This window comes from Podarcis melisellensis (assembly GCF_964234715.1).
Source record: "Podarcis melisellensis genome assembly, chromosome: 14".
NCBI classification, from domain to species: domain Eukaryota; kingdom Metazoa; phylum Chordata; class Lepidosauria; order Squamata; family Lacertidae; genus Podarcis; species Podarcis melisellensis.
This window is the reverse complement of record NC_138546.1, coordinates 30,497,934-30,516,551: the sequence shown is the minus strand read 5'-3', so window position 1 is coordinate 30,516,551 and position 18,618 is coordinate 30,497,934. Positions and strand designations below refer to the sequence as shown.

General features: G+C 43.7%; 1 long non-coding RNA gene across 1 annotated transcript; it reads right to left on the bottom strand.

Annotated features, from left to right (window-relative positions):
* Positions 1-3,567: 3,567 nt before the first annotated feature.
* Positions 3,568-13,075, bottom strand: LOC309356991. Its single transcript, XR_014162998.1, has 3 exons — positions 12,975-13,075; positions 6,028-6,203; positions 3,568-4,709 (listed from the first exon to the last, which is right to left on the bottom strand). It is a non-coding gene; the product is annotated as an uncharacterized lncRNA (long non-coding RNA).
* Positions 13,076-18,618: the final 5,543 nt, after the last annotated feature.

Sequence of the window (18,618 nt, the reverse complement as noted above, 5' to 3'; positions counted from 1 at the left end):
AATTCAGTTGCCTTTGTACATGCATGGAAAATAGTAGATCTGGTTGAATGGCAACACATTAAGATCTGCATTAATCATTGCAATGCATCTCTGGTTATGTATAATTATAGATTGCTGTATAATCTTAGGTTGTATAATCTTAGAAGGGGGCATGGGCTGTGACTCTCATGAAGGGACCCTGCACTTCTGAATTTGCCACTACACTACTGGTAAACACACCCACAAACACACACTGAGCATAGTAAATCAAGCAATATCCTCTACCACTCCACTGATCTGTTGGTTATTACAGGATAATTCATCTGTTCTGAGAAAGCCAAATATAATTGCATATTCCTGTTGGCCCATCTCTATTTATGAACTATTTTAAGTGACTCAATTGACCGGGCCAGATGGGAATAGATTGGAAGTTGATGCTTACATGTATTACACAACAGAATGCAGCACAGCCAAACCATAAAAGCTGCTAGGCAGAGTCTAGAGGGGTGAAGGGTCCATTGAAAATCAGAGAGATTAGCAACTCATCACATTATTTGTGGGTTATCAAGAGACAGAGGCAACGAAAGTGAGACCTATATCCTTGATCAATAAGAGTTTGACTGCATTTTCAGTTCATTTTCTCCTGCAGAGAGAGAGACAGCAAGCCGGCTATTGATCACAGTGTTAATCCATAACTGGTCTGGGCCCAAGCCTAGTAAAACAAGCATGGGGGGGGGATAAGATAATAAGCAGGAACTCTTGATCCTTTATTATGGCGTGCTAGATAAAAAAAACTGAGGCTTTGGGGGGGTTCAACATGGAATGCTATGAAGTTAACCCTTGCTTGGTTACTAAACTTGAAGAGCAGGATATGAGTGAAAGATTTTAAATGTGTTTATACACACACACACACACACACACACACATAAACACACACATATACGCTGTTTTCATTCCACACAATTGGCAACTACAGTGCCACCTCGGGTTAAGAACTTAATTCATTCTGGAGGTCCGTTCTTAATCTGAAACTGTTCTTAACCTGAGGTACCACTTTAGCTAATGGGGCCTCCCTCTGCTGCTACCGCACGATTTCTGTTCTCATCCTGAAGCAAAGTTCTTAACCCGAGGTACTATTTCTGGGTTAGCGGAGTCTGTAACCTGAAGCATCTGTAACCCGAGGTACCACTATATTGTATGATCCAGAATAAAATCAATAGTTCCTGCAACAAGATATGTAATAAATTTCTTTCTTACTAAAATGGGTTAGAAAATTACTGAGGATTAGTTTATCAATGGCTACCAGTCAACTGAGCTAAATGGAACTTCTGGGGTTGTAGTGTAGTCTAGCCCTGAATACAAAGCTTTGAGGCCAGACTGCAAGAGGTGCATGTGAACAGCTTGTCAGCTTCCTGGGAGCGTCTTAAACATAAGAGGCAAAAAGTGGGTGGAGCAACAAGTGTGACTATTATCTTTGTGCAGCAGGCTACATTGCAAAATCAAAGGTTTCTACATACACCCACACATCATTCCACCCAGGCAAGCCAGTGCCATTATCACAGGTCAAGTACACATTCCAGCCAGCCAAAAGCACTCAAAGAGGAAGTGAAACACAGCCAATGAGAGGTGTGGCCTGCCATGGTGGTGTGGCCTTGGGAGAGTTCCAAGGGTCAGATGGAAAAGAGCCATGTTTGACCCCCATGCCTGAGGTTCTTCACTCCTAGCTAATATGAATCGCCCATCGAGGACCTGACCAGCTCTGAGTGACCTCCCCACCATATTGGCATGTCTCCCATATGTACCTACATATGTTTCAAGATCTCCTATGAGGCCATGCTGTGAGTCCCTCCATGGAAGTGTGGCGGGTGGTGACTTTACCTAGAAATGATTTGGGGATGATGCGCGTGGGGAGCTGAAATGAGCTGGAGCCTGACCTGTTGGCTCCAAAGCTGGGAGTAGCTGACTTAAAGGGGAACTGATTGGAGTGACCTGGGATGGGGTCAAATTAACTGGACATTTTGCATGGGGCAATTTGGATGGAGAACTAGTCAGATTATCTTTTGTGACATTTAAATTCTAAATTCAATGCACATAAATTAGCAGAGGCAGATTTAATGCAAAGCTGTGCCTATGGGTCCATAGCCTGAATATTTTCCATAACAAGCAGCACCCCTGAAGGCAATTCTCCTCGAGAGAGACTTTGGGACTCTCTGACTGTTTGTGGGGGAAGAGTTGTTGGCTCTAAACAGCATATTAATTACTACATTAACTTATTTTTTATATATAAAAAAGATTATATACCCAGTAGGCCAAAAGACGTTTGATATTTTAATAGCTAAACAAATAGTCATGCTCAGAGGATACATAAACCAAACTTCCCTTCCTTAAAAAAAAAAATCCTGCACCTACCCCCTTTGCAAAGACAGAATCTGTCCACGTGGGGAGTCCCATCATGACAAATAATCAATCTAACTTGAGATGTGACAATATGATCCCCAAATAAAAGAAAGGAGCCTGAAGGAAGACAACACGAATCCCCAATTAGAGGATTCACAGAAACCAGGGACCTCACTTTTCGTGCCACCGTGGCAGTTTGCTGGAAAAAGGATCTGCATATATTGCATTTAGATCCTGCATGGAACTCTTTTGCATAAGGTCCTTGGTTCAATCCACAGCTTCTTCCAGAATGACTACATTGCCTTTCCCCCAATAGACCTACTCACCGCTTCACTATAGCACTACTACTGTAAATGACAGTGGGGGTGGTATTGCAGCTACCATTCTATGAAGACCATGAGACAAAAGGGGCGAATGGGATCCTATAAAGGACTCAGGTGCAGACTGAGATGCTCTTGACTTGCCAGTTCCATCTTCCATGCTTGACCACCTGCTGGCCTGCCAGCTTACAGATCATAACACTGAAGACAGAAAGCCACTGTGTAGAGATTCCAGAAACAGGAACTAAGGACAGCCAGAGCCTCTATCTTAAAAGGTGGGAAATATCATGGCTCAGTGGTAGAACATCTGCTTTGCATGCAGAAGGTTAGAAATTCAGTCCCTGGAATCTCCAGGTGGGCCTGGTAATCCCCTCTATCTGAAACCTTGGGAAGCCAATGCTGAGCTAGATGGTCTGGTGATCTGATGGTCTGACTTGATGTAACGCAACTTCCTACATTGCTAGGTGCTATTTTCAACCGATTGACAAAAGAGGCAATGTGATATGCTGAAGAATGTGAGTCTAGAGCCCCATTGCAACCATTCTGCCAGCTGTGCATTGACTTCATTTTCCTAAATCTCATAAAAGAAATTCAATTTGCAATCAACCTTGCTTGCATTGTTATTTAAAAGAAGCAGCCAGGCAACAGTAACAAAATTAATTCATTTTTCTAATAAACTATTGCAGGATGTTGAGAAAATTCTGATAATACAGAGGAGTCTTATTAGGATCATCAGTATTAACACCAAATCCTTTTGTGCTCATTAAAGGAAATACAGTCAATTCAATTAATGCACATTAATCCCCAGTTGACATTAAAATCTGCTAAAAACCAATATTGATAGAGATTATTAAAAGGGAAGCATTGAAAGAAGGGGTGGAGGATGGAGTTGGCCGCCATATAAGAAATAAAACGAACCTTTCTGCACAGCTGAGATGTATAACACATATTGGAATCTCTTGACAAGATATGAAAAATGCTTGGAACTCCTATAAGAAAGGCCTCTTGGTCTGTAGACATACTCATGTATAGGAAGGGTCAATCAAGGAGAAGCCATTTTGGAGTTCAAGTCTAGTAGAATAAGCACACACACCACATGAAAGATAATAAGCAGGAAGGCTTTGGGAACATGATACCTAGAGCCATCTAAGAAATCCCTCAACTGAAGCCACTGAGGACAGATGCCAGAGCATGGCTTTTTCAGTGGTGTCTCCTATCTTTTGGAGTTATCTTCCAAGGATGACCCATTGCCCACCTTTCAGTGGTTAAGACTTTTCTGTTTAGGAAGTTCTTTGGATAAGCTGTAGGTTTCAGAAGGTTTAGCTCTATACCGGTAGTTCTTGAAATTTATTGCTTCCGCTTATTCCGCCTTTAGAGCTTCAGGTGACTCATAAGATTATCTGCATTGGTGGTTATCAATCTGCACACTAAAGACCACTGTTGTGCCAAAAGAGGACTACTGAAGTTTTCTGAGAGCTGGTGGAAAGTTATACCAGTTACCTTGCACCCTCTCCAACATGCTGAAAAGGATGTTTTGCCTAGGTAGCTGAGTGTTAAAGGTGTTAGAGGCCATCTGAGTATTAACTTAAAAGACTTTTCTCTGCTTCAGGTTGATGTTGATTTGGGGGTGGGGGGGTGGGGAGTTGTCCACAGATTGTTCTTCAATTTCGGTGTCTAGGTCCTTTCCTAATTTTGCTTGCTAGCTGAACATTGTCCAATGGTTAAGTCACTCAGTATTTTGTATAGAGTTGATAGTAATTTTTTTTAGACTCCAGTCATGTTCAGAATTAGTTTTTCAAATGGTGTCAATGGTCCAATTGCTTGAGATTTGACTGCTGAATTTGAAATAAAATGTGATACCTGGTGGACTAATAGCCAGTTCACCTTGCGTTCCTCCAGCCTTTCCATGATTTGCCCTCCTGTAAGAGGGGTGTCATTTTCACAGAAGTGAACCAATCTGTACAAGTCTTTTTTTCTTTCCATCTCGTATCAATCAGGTTTGTAGAAGGAGGACTGCAACGAGAAGAGAATCAATGGTGATACAGGTGGTGTTAATTTTAATAACGTTCCTACTCTTACACGCACTGCGTGAATGCTTGCCTGCAATTTCATTCATGAAAAAGAAGTGTGCTGCAGCAATCAGAAATCTGGGAAACTCTGGTTTTGATCAAGCATGCAAATCATGTTATGGAATGATAATGATAATGACAACAACAATAACAACAACAATAACAATAATTTATTTCTACCCCGCCACTCTGGGCGGCTTCCAACAAAAGATTAAAAATACATTAAAACATCAGTCATTAAAAACTTCCCTAAACAGGGCTTCCTTCAGATGTCTTCTAAAGAGTATTTCCTCCCACCCCCTTAAAATGTCATCATGTAACAAACATGGCATAGGCAGTTAAATAAAAATTAGAGTTAATTTTTAAATAAGAGGTAAGAATGATTTGTGCTAGGATGTTTTCCGTTCTCCTTATGATCCGCGTAGGTGTGTTTTGGAGCCGACTCCGCTTCCCCTTTCGTATTGTCACACTTGCTTTCAAGTGTGTGAAAAATAGGGGAAAGTGTCAGGCCTTATCTTGTGTTTGACCTTGATATTTTTTTCCCCTTCTTCGTTGGCAAGCTCTACTTCCCCTTATCTAGATAAATCCATTACTCTCACCATCATAATGTGGTTGAGCAAACATTACAGCCAGCCAACAAACAGCACCGGAGTTAACTTGTAATCTCTTCTTGACTTCTTAAAAAAGAGGCAAAAAAAAAAGAAATTGCTGATTAGGTTTCAAGCTCTTTGGGTCATTATCTGATTTTGCTACTCACACGATGAAAAAGCAATCTTTTTGTATTTTTTATTATTTTTTTAAAGGCAGCCTAACAGAAAAGCTAGTTTAAAAAAAAATGTGTGCTTGCTTTGGAAAGTGTGCTTTTTGAAGAGGTGGGGAGGGCAGGTGTTTGCCACTCTCTGCTGTGTAAACTAGTTTAACTCTTTCTTGAGGAACAAAAGCTTGGGAGGAAAGAAAGAAGCATGAGAGCCCGGGGGAGTGAGAACAATCTCTGCTTCCCATAAGAGAAAGGGTGTTTTTTAAACTATTATTATGTAAAAAATAAAAATAAAAAGGCTGCTTGATCTTTTCCCCTGTTAGGAGGACTTTGTATTGTCTGCTGGGGGTTCTGGTGCCTTGGTACCATTCTGATATAAGTATGATTATTATTACAGTGAAATACAGAACAAAGCACATTTTCCAAGAAAGATGAAACAGAGGCAAATCTAAAGAGAAGTTATCCCATCAGGTTTTCCAAAGAGAGGGAGGAATTAGTCTCTCACTTGAAAGCTTCAGTGGGGACACAAATTCTTCTGTTGCAGGTAAACTGTGAAGACCAAAAAACTCTCGTGATTTTTTATGTCTGTGATGGTTGTGGATTTTGATTGATTGTGGGGGGCACATTATCATCTGCGCTTGCTCTTTGATCCTTTTCTGCCCATTTCCTAGTGAATATTCTCTTTAAGAAGAAAAAAAGGAACAGCAAAGATTAGCAAGGGGTAGGAAAGTTTGGTGGCCTGGAGATAAGGGAAAGAGGGTTTGATGTGGCAAGGTGAAAAGGCAGCATGTGTAAGGAAACCGCAAGGCATTGTTGAGTCCTGTTTGCACAGCTTACCTCTGCAAGTCAGCTTACAAGGGCCCAGTATTCAGAAGTCGATCTGTAATGCCTGACTTGCAAACTCAGAGGGTGGTGGAAAATACAAGCTTCCTTCTAACAAGAGGCCGGAAATCATGCTTTCAAACAAGTGTCCCTTTACTGCATGAGCCAGGCAAGTGATAAATCACATTACGGTTTCTCAGATGTCAGTTTCATTTCCCCATAGGAAAATGAAACAGTGTATCTGATTAAAAGGCAAACCAGAACAACCTCTGGTATCAGCCAGCCCATCTTCTAAGTTTCTGGTGTAAGATCCTTTGGGCAGAGATGTTTTGTTTGTGCTGTGTGTTGCTCAGTAAAGGGTGCTACTGCTGCTGCTAATAATAATAATAATAATACTGAGAACAACAGTAACATCATAACAACAATCGTATTAAAAAAACACATATGTTGCAGTGTAATAATAAGCTTTTATGAGATTGCCTTTTATTTGCTACACCATCTTAGTTAAAGCTAGATGAACTATGGAACTTGCTCTCAAGGGAGGCAGTGATGGACCCCAACTTGGATGGCTTTAAAAGAGGGTTAGACAAATTCATAGAGGAGGAGGCTCTCAGTGGCTACTAGTCATGACAGCTATGTTCTACCTGAGCTGTCAGAGACTGTGTTCCTCTGAATACCTGTTATTGGGAACCACAGCACAGGCAAATGCTGCTGTGTTCAGGTCCTGCTTGCAGGTTCACAACAGGCATCTGGTTGGCCACCAGAGAGTGCAGGCCTTTGGTTTGATCCAGCAGGGATCTTCTTACATTCTTGTTTCATCAGTCGTTACTCATCCAAACTAACATTGTCTGCATCACTCTTCATGAACTTGGTTCTCTCCATATATTTTCTCATACTCACTTAATGCATCAGTTCAAAGGATCCATTACAGATCAGCTATGACAGTTGAACACCTCTATAAATTCATAGTGATAACAACAGCAACAACAACAAGCCCAGACAGCCCCATGGTTTTCCCCGGAGCTGAGGGCAATGAAACAATCGTTGAGATGGCTAGAGTGCTGGTGGTAGAAAACTCATTCTGAATCGGACCAGACATGGGTTAGAGCTCAACGTCGAGCCTACCAAGTGGCGATGGCGATGGTGAAGAGGCCCTTCTTCACCTCCTCTATTGCATCTTCAGAAAACAGCAGCAGGAGACTCTTTCAGGTGGTTCACAATCTATTGGAACCACCTTTGTCATTGGGGCCTGGTAAGGACCCCAAGATCTCCTGCAATGCTTTTGCAAAGGTTTTTGTAGATAAAGTCACTCAGATTTGGAAAGAGGTAGACTCCACCATGGGAGCAGGGCCGGGGCGGGAGAGTACTGGAGTCCTATCTAGTCATGTTATATGGGATCAATTCCCATCTGTTAACTCTGAGGATGTGGACAGGCTGCTTGGACAAGTGAAACCAACCACCTGTCTTCTTGATCCTTGTCCATCCTGGCTCATAAAAGTAAGCCGGGAAGGGCTGGGCAATGGGCTCTGTGGGGTGGTGAATGCTTCCCTCTGTGAGGGAGCCTTTCCAGACCCACTGAAAGAGGCGGTCATTAAACCACTTCTTTAAAAAAATCTTTAGACCCCACCAATATTGCCCAGTCTCAAATCTTCTATTCTTGGGCAAGGTGATTGAGTGGGTGGTTGCTGAACAACTCCAAGCACGCCTGGAGGATGCAGACCATTTGGATCCCTTCCAGTCGGGATTCAGGCCTCACCATGGGACTGAAACTGCCTTGGTCGCAATGGTCGATGATCTCCGGCAGGCTAGGAGCTGCTTCCTAGTTCTGCTGGATCTCTCAGCGACCTTTGATACCATCGATCATGGCATCCTTCTGGGCCGTCTGGGGGGGCTGGGAGCTGGGGTCACTGTTATACAGTGGTTCCGCTCCTTTCTCCTGGGCCATATCCAGAAAGTGGTATTGGTGGATGAGTGTTCAGCCCCCTGGGCTCTCTTGTGGGCTGCCTCAGGGTTCCGTCCTCTCCCCCATGCTTTTTAACATCTACATGAAGCCGCTGAAAGAGGTCATCAGGGGATTTGGGCTGGGTGTTCATCAATATGTGGATGATACCCAGCTCTACCTCTCTTTTAAATCAGAACCAGTGAGGGCAGTGAAGGTCCTGTGTGAGTGTCAGGAGGTGGTTGGAGGATGGATGGCGGCTAACAGATTGAGATTGAATCCTGACAAGACAGAAGTACTGTTCTTGGGGGACAGGGGGCAGGCGGGTGTGGAGGACTCCCTGGTCCTGAATGGGGTAACTGTGTCCGTGAAGGACCAGGTGCACAGCTTGGGAGTCATTTTGGACTTGCTGGTGTCCATGGAGACAATTCTGTGTCCAGGGCAGCTGTTTACCAGCTTCATCTAGTATGCAGGCTGAGACCCTACCTGTGGCTCTTTGGGGTTTCAGACAGAAGACATCCCCATTTCCAGTCCTTCCTTTGGGGGATGGAAAGTAAATGCTCTACCACTGAGCTACCTTCTCATCACAGGTCTTGTGCTCCATCTTATCTTCAGCTAAGGAAAACGTGTTTCTGGACCATCATCTAGGACCAGGCATACTTCAAGCCCAAGAAGATGATACTCTACCTACCAATGAAGAGGCCTATTATTTTAATGGCCTTGCTTCCTTTGTAAAAACACCTAAACCTGAAACCTGCATGTCTAGATTTACAATGCCAGAGGCAGTGAAGAGTGGGAGGGAAAAGGCAACATGACGACTAGAAGTCACAGTAAATGAATCTTTGCTTGGAGCATCCCAAAGGGGAACAATTCCAGCAAAAAAGAGAAGTGAGTACATGCAGCAGCTAGTCCACAGGATGCACAGAAATGACAGTTAGAAAGGCTGGCTGTGTGTCTGGGTAGCAAAAACCTACTGATGGTCTTGGACCACTTAATGATTTTTCTGTCTGTTGTAGCAATTGTAACATGCCGTGCTAGATGCTTGTGATTTTTCATTGTGTTTTTAGTGCTTCTTTTATTTCTTAGGTTGAATTTTGTTGCATTATACTTTGCTTTCTATGGAATCCACATTGTAATATAATGCTGAACAACCGAAATACAGTTAATCAATATGAATATTTAATGTGAACACACCACAAACCACCTGAAAGAAGCCAAGGACCACAGTTTGGGAATCCCTGCCTTAGGGTCTAAGGGCTGAGAGTAGATAATACTACCACTACCTATTGGACAGCTCTCTGTATCCATCTCAGCACTTGCTGCAGTCTCCAGTCAATGACCAATTTGCCAGAGTGCTTCCTCTCAGACTCCTATATTGAAACAAAAAGACCAGCTGTTAGAGGGCTAACTACAGTGGGGTCTCACTTTCAGGCATTGCCTGGGACCTTCCTAAAAGTACCTGGATGGTCGTTGTTGGGAACAGGAAGCTGGGACAGAGGAGCCCTAGATCTGATCCAGAGGGCCTCAAATTATGTACGACGAAAAACTGAAGAGTAAGTGCAGGCCTGTCTTTAATTTAGGAGAACATTGGGAAAGCACCAATCTTGGCTAGCCTTCTCAGCCAGATTTCTCCTGGTCTACTCTACCCCTCTCCCCACCCCCACAAAAAAAACCCATTTGTAAAGATCTATGGAACAGGTTAGACCTGGAGAACACTTCAAGGCTGTTAAATTCTTGGAGAACTCAACGGAACTCCAGATATAAAGGAGCAGTGGTGTAGTGTAGTGGCTGGAGTGCTGGACTTGGATATGGGAGATCAGGGTTCAAATCCCCATTCAGTCTTGAAACTCTCTGGGTGACCTTGGACCATGGGTAGGCAAACTAAGACCCAGGGGCTGGATGCGGCCCAATCCCCTTCTCAATCCGGCCCGCGGATGGTCCAGGAATCAGCATGCTTTTACATGAGTAGAATGTGTCCTTTTATTTAAAATGCATCTCTGGGTTATTTGTGGGGCACAGGAATTCGTTCATTCCCCCCCTCCCCCCCAAAAAATATAGTCCGGCCTCCCATAAGGTCTGAGGGATAATGGACTGGCCCCCTGCTGAAAAGGTTTGTTGATCCCTGCCTTGGACAAATCACTGCCTTTCTCAGCCTAACCTACCTCAAAGGGTTGTTGTGGGGATTAAATTAGGAGAGGGAGATACAGGTACACCACCTTGGCTTCCTTGGAGGACAACAGGATCCGAAATAAATAAATAAATAAATAAATAAATAAATAAATAAATAAGGTCTGAATAAAATAAATATCAATAAATCAATAGATCAGTCTATGGCCCATCTAGTCCAACATCCTGTTTTCACAGTGGCCACACAGATGCTTGTGGGAAACCCAAAGCAAAAGGTGGGGTTTCCAGCAGTTGGTATTCAGAAACATTGCTGCCTCCAACTATGAAGGCAGAGTAAAAAAAAACAAACCACAAACCCACCATGCCTAGACAGAAGCCATTGATAACCTTGTCCAAACCTCTTTGAAAGCCAGCAGTGTTGGTGACCATAACTGCCTCCTGTGGGAACAAGTTCCCTAGTTCAACTCTTGCACTGTGTGAACAAGTCCTTACTTTTATTTGTCCTGAATCTTCCAACATGCAGCTTCATTGGAGGTCCACGACAGAGGGAGAAAAACTTTTGTGTATCCATTACTGTAATTTATAAACTTATTATATATATACTGTATACTGTACATATAATACTCACACACAAATATATTCATATAAATGACAATATATACCTGCAACATACATTCTTTATAATGCGAAGACCTGGGGAAAGATCATGTCTCATTCCTCCCAGCCTGAGCCCCTCCACGTATTTCCCGATTAGCCCCCACCCTTCCCCTTGTACACACACACACACACACACACCAGCCTCCAAGGCCTGCCGCTGAGTTAAATTATGATCCAGAGACTTTGGGGTGGGAACAATCAATCAGGATACCTGGGGCAGTGTGTAATGCGTCTGCTCTTTCCAGCAGAGAGAAGCTGCCCCGGCTCATGGTCTCCCAGTAGGTTAAATAAATATGATACCAGAAGACCAAACGGAGAAGATCAGATGACAGCCTCAGTCAGCTGTTGATAAAATACAATCTTCCTTTCATACACGCTGGGAAAGTTATTTAACACTTACAACAAGAGGGGGGGTGGAGAAACACACAATTGCTTTTCTTTCTGTCTGTCTCTTTCAAGTAAAATGAGAGTCGAAGCCTATTATGATTAATTATTATTTTTACTATTATTTTTAAAAGGTCCCTCTTTAGACAAGAGAAAAGCGATAGAGTGATATTCCGCCCCCCGCCCCCCCGCCCGGGGAAGTAGATAACACAAAACGGTTTATATGGATACACACACACAAAACACTCAGCCTCCATAAGTTAGACACGGTGGACGGATAGAGACAGAGCAGCCCGTCAGGCTTAGGTACATATCGTTAATTATAGCATGTGTGCGTTTGTCGTTAGGTATTGACAGGCAGAGGGAGAGAAATCCCCTTTGCGAAGTGACTTGCAGTCTGGAGGGATTGATCTGTCACACAAGCCCGGGATAGATAGCGTCTAACGTTTGCATAGATGGAGAAGCACAGAAAGGAGTCAGGATTGAATAGGGTTTTGAAGCGTTGAAGGCGCTTTGCACGTATTCGTGACCCATCCTGCAACGCTGCTGGAGGATAGGTCAATTACATTGATCCCGTCCCCGTATTACAGAGGCAAAGCCGTGGGTGTCTTGACTATGGCCACTTCTGAGATAAGTGGCAGAGAAGGGAACTTCGCGCTGGGGACTTTCGGCTCCACGTCGTAATCCTAGGCACTTGCTTACTCGAGAGTAAATCCCAATGTGTTCAAGGGATTGCAAACAGAGGAGCCCTTACTCAAAAGAAGCGACCTGTTCCTTTTGTTGAATGCAGCTTGCTCCCAAGCAATTGGGCACCGGATCGCAATCTTCCTTCTCTGACAATTTTACGCAACAGAGGCGGGCAGGCTTCAGGCTCGTTATCTCTCTCTCTCTCTCTTTCTCTTATATATATATATATTTGCTATCATTCCACTAAAACCCCAAGATCTACCAAGGGGAGTCAAGGTGCAAAAGATAACAATTGGAATTAAAGGGCAGGATACTCCCAGCACATTCTGAGCCTAGCGGGTTGTTTTCAGTCCCACAAACGGAGCTCCCAGTTCATTGGCACAAAGTGCACTCCTGGGTAAATTTATTCACTTTAGCAGCCTAATTTAGGTTTGTGTGGAGGGGGTGTCATTGTGTTGTTGCAGTTGTTAAAGAAACGCGAGTCAGTCAGAAGCCCTTGGCGATCTGGTAGAAATCCCCCAGCAGATCCCGATCTGTTCGCCCCTGCTGTGCATATCTACTCAAAACTCATGAGTTCAATGAAACTTACGCTCTGGTAAAGGGGGTCAGGAATTGCAGCCGTATATAGTCGAAGCCTGTGGACGTTTATCCGAGAGGGAGTCCCCTTGAACTCGAAGGGATTTACTTCCGAGTAAAGATGCACTGATCGTACATACTTCAGAATTTGACACCCCCATTGTGTTGATGTGTGTGTGTGTGTGTGTGTGTGAGTGAGAGAGAGAGAGAGAGAGAGAGAGAGAGAGAGAGAGAGAGAGAGAGAGAGAGAGAGATCTCACCTTTTAATAGAGATTTTCGAAGACACCAATGCACTGATTGTAGACTACAGGATCTACTTTGCTTTTGTTTGTCTTTTTACTAGAACCTCAAGATCCATTCGCCTGAAACTGTGACAAAAACAAACCAAAAACAAATTACGATGGTCATCTAGTCTAACCCCCTGCATTGGCTTAGACTAGATGACCCTTGTGGTGCCTTCCTTCCAGCATTACAATTCTGCGATTCTATGATTCTACGCTTAGAATTAATTCTGAGCCCAGGGATTTGTTTTGAGTAACCAGAACCTATCGCAGATTACAGTCCTTCTACACCGAAATCCACTCCTAGATTGTTGAACCTTTCTTCATTTCAGTAAGAAATCATTGCCGGTCTACTGCAAAGCAGCTGGTAGAGATCTTCTAGTAGTTTGTCTGCTAGCAGGAATCCACTAGTTGCAGTGTAGGTAGGTGTGAGAAAGAGAAAGCTCATTTCACAAGGATACTGAAAAGTTCAAAGGGTGTTTGGGAAATGACATTTTAAAAAATGGTCCCAGTATTCTGAGGAATGTATATAAGGAAAATGAGAAATGGAACACCAATTATGAGTCTAGAAAGCGTGATCCACCCCATATTACGCGCTGCTGTTGTACTGGGAGATTTATGTATATATCTCCCATTGGGCTTCAAACCGCACCCTAAATTTTCAGGCCACTTGCCAATAAGAAAACTTATTGCGCAGCCCTCTACGTGTCTACTCGGAAGTAAGACGCACCGAGTTCAATGGGCCTTAAGCCAGAGAAGCGCGGGTTGGGTCAGGAAGTATATTAGCTGGCAGATCTCTGCATGATCCAGAGTAGATCGGCAAGGGATCCTGACTCCCAACTGAATAACAGCGGCAACAGAACAGCTCCCACCCCAAAAATGAAACTGCTGCAATGAAGACAGCTAAGCCGGAGGGGGGCAAGGTTGTGTGTGTGGACAAACCGCGAACTGAGCTCAAGGCTGGTACCGAAAACAAATCCACAGGCTCGGAGGCAGCCAACCCTTTAGCTTTAAATATCATTTATCTATTACCCTTGGCTCTGGGCAGTAGATTTTAGGAAATATATACAGTAGGGAGAGAGATCAGGCTTCTCAGAACTATTTGGTGTATATTGCCAAATAAATATTGGAATATATTCTATCACACACACTACCTGTGTGTTATATTAATATATAATATATGCTGTATACGTTTTATGTTGAAATACATATCGATATACAGATCTATCGAATACACACATATGTCAAGTATATGCTGTGATATTAATATACAAACAAACACACATACTGCGTGTGTGTGTAAAACACATACACATACACCGAATATATGATAGAGCTAAGATTGATCTCAGAAACACACATATACTACACGTGTGTGTAATTATGTGTGTGTGTACATATCTCTCTCTCGCTCTCTGTGCGTGTATGTGTGTATACAGTACACTGCGCACCCCAAGGAGCTATGTGAAGCCTGATCCCTCCTCATCCCTCCGCTCTGTACGAAGGGAACCCCCCCCCAGCTCCCTACATTCTGTGCTTGTGTGGACCTGCCTCCCTTGCGCGTCCTGCCGTTTGCCGCACCCCAAGACCTGGCCGCCTGATTCAGCGTCTCCTCAGGTGGGCTGCGGAGTTCGCAGGCTCCTTGGGGCGCAGCTACTCACCTGAACTGAGAGGAGGCGCGCGCTTGCGCGGGGTGCGGGCGAAAGGCGCGCCGCTGACAGCCCTGCTCGCAAACATCTCTTGCATGAGGTCAGAGATGATCGCATTTTCTGCCTCGCTCCCTCTTAAGGCCCCTTTGTTCACCTAACTAGCAATAATTAATGATAACTACTGGTGGGAAACGGCTAATAATATAGCTGGCGTTTGCACAGCGCTGTCAGAGTGATCTGAGTGCTTCACACCCGCGCTTTGAATAATCCCGGCAAAGTAGACCAGGGTTAATGTTCCCATTTTACGGACAAGGAGGAGTAAGGTTGAGGTTGAGCCGATAGAGAGCTTATCAGCCGAGGTTAGCCAGGTATTTCCTTTGGCTCACTTTCCTTTAGCCGGGAATTGGTATATAAAAAATTAGAATCCGTTAATCAAAGCAGTGAAGAGCTTCAGCTTGTGTGTATTCTTAAACCCGTTTATTTAAAAGCAGCGTGACATTTTGCCTAAATTCTTTCAGGCACAAAACTACCTGGATTCAGCTAGGTAAATGTTATGGAATATTGCTGAACCACATCTGCCTGGTTGGGGAGTAAGTCCCGTTGAAGGGTTTACCTCTAAGTAGACATCCTTAAGGATTGCGCTGTAAAACCAGGAACACCTTTGTATGTAAAGTGACAATGGCTGCGATCCTAAATGCACTTTTACTAGTCAGCAAGCTGCCTTAAACTCAGTGGGACTTACTTCTGAGTAAACATGGTTAGGCTTGCGCTGTGTTAGCAGAGTAACCAAAGAAGGACCCGAATACAACCTACCACTGAAATCCTATGAAATAAGCTCCACTGAGCTCAGTTGTGGGTGCATTTTCGCTCCCCTTCGAACTGATTCCGGACTTCAGACTTTTTTTAGGCTAGCAAAAGAAATATTCTCCCCTTTCAAAAAACAAACAAGCAAGAAGAAGTTGAACGAACAGTTCAGAAGTAGGTTCAGCAGAAATCAAGCAAGACTTTCTTTCCAAGTGCATGAACGCGTGTGCGTATATAATAGCATTCTGCACATTTGACTTTTATTACCTTCTTCTATTCCGATTTTAAAAAGAGGAAGAAGCCCAACAATATACAAAAATAATTTCGGCATTTAAAGGTACACGTCGTAAAAACTTGTTGAACCGCTCACGTTGTGGTTTAAAGCGATGGCCGCATTTTGTAGGTATGTATTTAAGCAAAATATAGCACCATCAGTGGGCACAGAATAGCTCTGAACCTGCCCCGAAGACCTTCCATTCATTATGATTTTGCATGGGAGAAGCGAAGAAAGGAGGTTCTGCAAAACCTGGGGGGTGGGGAAGAATATTCTCCGAAATAAAACAATCCGCGTTTGAAATCAAGGCTTTTACACCTGAGTAACTTTAGGTTCGACGCCTTTACTAAACGGAGATACATATCTCCTGATTTAAAACAAATATTTTCTAGCTCCATTTAGCCTGCGAAGACAGAGTTGTCGCAGTCAGAATATATATTTTTAATAATAATAATAGTCCTAAACTCAATTTACCTCAAATGGGCAGAGTCCTTCGTATTCAAGGCTGAAACCGGTTTATAATGCGGACGGTTAGAACAATATACATTCGATTTATTTCCTCCTCTGTGTCTCATTAATAGGCACTTTGTTTTTCTCATTCAACCGGATAAGGATTACAACACAACCCAGTTATTCCAATATGACTGAGGGTTGATTTGGGGGGGGGGGGGACTGCAGTCCCGATACCCTTACATTGACATTTTTTTTTAGATAAATTACGTGACAGCCCCTGCGTTGGCAATAACAAATTTAGAAATAGGGTTTTTTTTAATAGGCCTTTGGGCTAGAGGCTGCAATGCTAGCCCCCATTTACCTGGGAGTACGCCCCACTGACTTTAATGGGACTTGGTTTTGAGCAGACAAAGTTATGATTGCTCCCCTGTTATTTGTCCCTCTTTGGCTTAGTCTCATTTTAAGTCGGTTCCGAGTGGAAATCAAAAGCGGAGCCGGGGGCGGCGCATATGGACAAGAGGTTAGTTCTGGTGGGAGAAGATCCAAAAGGAAAGTTAGGAAGCTGACGGAGAAGGGGGAGAGAGAGTGCAAGGCTCAGCAGCCCGACTGTCTGTGCCAGAGCGAGAAACTCACGCTGACTTGTAATCACAATGAACGTTCAGGTAACTGTTCGGATGCCCAACAGAACGAGCCTCCCTCAGTTGTCCATGCCTCGACCACGCCCTTGAATTACCCCCTGATCCACTTGCTGAAAACCTCTCCCATTTGCCAAAGGGCTTCAAGCCGAAGCGAACTGCAGGCCTGAGGGGGGGGGGACCTGTTACGTCTCCCTACCCCCAAATATGGGGTGGGTATCGTGCTGCCCCTCCAAAGCTTGCTTGTTTGACTCGCAAGAGTAGATACCTGCCCGCTCGTTCCACCCCCGTCGTTTCCTGCAGTGGGGGGGGGGGGGAGAGAGAGAAAGTTTGCACCACTTTTCTTGTATCGTCCTTCCTCTCCCGTCTGGTCTGATCAGAAATCATAAAGATCCGTTCTTTCTCACCCATCTGCCCCCACCTCCTCAATAGTTACTCGGGAGTAAATCCTACTGAACCCGGTAGGAATGTGAGTTCAAACAAACAAACAAACAAACAAGCACATAGAGGCTAAGCTCATAGGCGTAGCCAGGATTTTTGTTAGGGGGGCAGGCCTTTTCTTTGGGGGGGGGGGAAGAACCTCAATTAGATATGTCTTTTTGTTGACCTTTAGGCTCCTCCCTGGCTACGCCCTTGGGCTTAGGTGGCCTAAAAAGCTAGCACAATTCCCTCTTCCTCCCAAACACCCCAAATTTCTGCTCGCGATCAGTAGTACAGTTGGTTTGTTGGTCCAGAAAAACAATTAAGAAGAAAGGAAAGGACTGTGAACTCCAATATCACCTGATTTAAAAGAGGAAAGGGGTTCGCTTGTCATCTGTTATCAAAGGCAGAAGCGCGCGCATTTCAAGTTTGTCTGATCTACTCTGATTCATTTTATCAGAAACCCCGAGATCTACCAATCGAGCCAAGTTGGATATAAAGTTAGAAACAGTTAGAATGAAAGAACAGGGTGTCTCCGAGCACATTCTGCCTTTTGAGCATTCTGTGGATCTTTTTCCCACAGCGCTTTTCCCAGTTCTTCCTTTCCCTAGTTTTCTTCCTTTCAGAAGCCAATTTAGATGGAGAAAAAAGTCGCTTTTGTTGCTGCTGGAAGCCGGATATATTTGCTGATATGTTAGAGATCCGTCAGAGATCTTCCAGTAGATTCAGATCTACCGTCAGCTCACTCCGGCTGCTTTAGAGTAGGCCATGTCTGAAACATATGCAAGACCATCAGAAATATGTGATGCTGAAGAGGAAGAGCTGTATTATTATTATTATTATTATTATTATTATTATTATTATTATTATTATTATTATTACCCATTTAAGAAGGCGAATCAGGTAGGCAGCTCCAGGTAGATACGTCGCAGGCGCTTCTTGCGCCCCGAAGGTGCCAATAAACAGAACAGAGCTGCAGGCAGTTCGGAGGTCTTGAAATTGCCATGTGTGGAGATCCCGTGTTTGTCTACTAGTTTAAAATACATTTATTATCCTTTGCCCTAAAACTACAATGATCAACCTGTTTTTTGTTGTCAGAGCAAGATTAAAGTGTATTTACTGGGGTTCTTGTATTGAACATGTAAAATAAATTACACATATTTTTGTATTATATCTATATCTATCTATCATCTATCTATCTATCATCTATCTATCTATCATCTATCTATCTATCATCTATCTATCTATCATCTATCTATCTATCTATCTATCTATCTATCATCTATCTCGGTGTCCCAAGACCGAGGGACGGAGAATGAGTTTGTGAAAGAGGTGGCGAAGCTCACTGCGGCGCAGTCCTGCCCACAGGTTACTCAGAAAGCTCTTCC